Below are 1,732 nucleotides of genomic sequence, written 5' to 3'. Positions count from 1 at the left end.
TCGGGCGGGCGGCCCACGCGCGCGGGGGTTATCCGAGCCAGGGGGCCAGCACGCAGACATCACTTCAGGGGAAAGAGACAGGCTGGGATATGTTTTTACCAGTTGTTGTTTTTTTTTTTTTCAAAAGCTGGGCAGCCCTCGCATCTGACCCCGTGTTTTCTTCCTTCCATCTGTCTGCACTCCAGAAATCTCTTTTTTTTTTTTTTCCCCCCTACAGAAATGCTGGCTTCTAGGGAGAAAGGAGGAAAAAAAAAAACCCCAAAAAAACCCCCAAACCCAACAACTCTATGAACAAACAAACAAACCTCCAGCCCCAGGTCGGGTTGAGCATTAATCTCCACGAGCCGGCTAGCGTGTCGGAAGGAGGCAAGTCGTGCCGGGGTGTTGCACGGCGCTCCCTGCCATCCTTCTGCACTGGGTGGGTCCGGCGATATTAGATCATTATGTGCATACCATAATAATAGTTAGTGTTTGTGTAAGAGCAGTTTCTCCCCCCCCAAATAATAATAATTAAAAAAAAAAAAACAACCCAAACACAAAACAGTTCAGGAATCTCTGCAGGCTTCAGCTTCCGACTGGTTCCCACGAAGGAGAATGTCAGCAGAGATTTTGCAAAAGCCTGTGTATCAGAAAGTGAAATCCTCCAATGTTATCAGGTTAAAAACAACCACTTCAGTTCCCCATGCTCTCATTTATATTTATTTTCTCCATTGCTAAGCCTCTGTGTGTGCCGTTTGCCGCTGGCAGTCTGGCATCAGGCAATGCTGGTGGTACCTGCGCGTCCCTGGCGTAGGGCTCTCCCAGAAGCAGCGATGCTGGGGCAGGAGGGATGCCGGAGCTGCTGTAATGCGGGTGTGTCGGACCTCATTTTGGGGGGGAAAATGGGTGGGATTTGATCTTCTCGAGAGCAGGGGGAGCTAAGGATTGCAGTCAGGGGAAAAAAAAGAGACCGGGCAGTCGAAACCCCTGCGCTGCCTCTGCAGCAGGGTGGCTCAGCGGCGATGCTCGTGTCTCCATGGGGCAGAGGAGGGATGCTCCCGTGATCCTCTCGGGCTTGGGCTGGTGTCCTCTTCCCTCCAGAGCAGGTAAGGGGCTGATTTTTCCAGTTGTATTTACCAGTTAGACAGAAATCCTGCCAAGATCTCCCGGGATGCTGGTTGGAAATGGCAGGGAAGCGCCTTGCGCCCGCTGTGCTGCCGCTCCTTGCAAGGAGGCAGAACCCATTCCGTTTGCGCCTCTGGGCTCCCCAAACCCGACCCCGCGGCTGCCCCACATCTGATCCCGATACCCACATCCTCGGCCTCGATGCCGGGAAGGAAACCCCGGAGAAGGCGACGTTCACTTCTGGGTGGCTCGTCAAGCCAGAGCCTGTTTGCAAAGGCACGGAGAGGACGGGACGAGCGGGATTCAACTCGTCCGCAGCCGGTTGTTGGCCAAAAGCACTCAGTCAGCTTCTCCTGAGCCCTGGGGATCCCGTAATTTGCTTTTGGCCCCGGCTCCAAACCCTCGGCCAAGCCAAGGCGGTGCAGGTGGATTGCCGCTCTCCCCGGAGCAGTCAGGGTCCATCCGAAACCCAACCAACTCCCGCACGCTCCAAGGACGGGTATAAATAGATACCAGATGGTGGGACAAGTGGATTTGTCCTTTTAATCTGCACTAAATAGCTGTTTGTTCGGTTCGCTTTCCATCTTCGCTTTCCAGACAAAGGGAAGGGGGCTTGGAAAACATCCGG

This window comes from Fulmarus glacialis, unplaced genomic scaffold (genome assembly GCF_000690835.1).
Source record: "Fulmarus glacialis isolate BGI_N327 unplaced genomic scaffold, ASM69083v1 scaffold20568, whole genome shotgun sequence".
Taxonomy (NCBI): Eukaryota; Metazoa; Chordata; class Aves; order Procellariiformes; family Procellariidae; genus Fulmarus; species Fulmarus glacialis.
The sequence above is the reverse complement of the archived record's forward strand: the minus strand, read 5'-3'. Positions refer to the sequence as shown.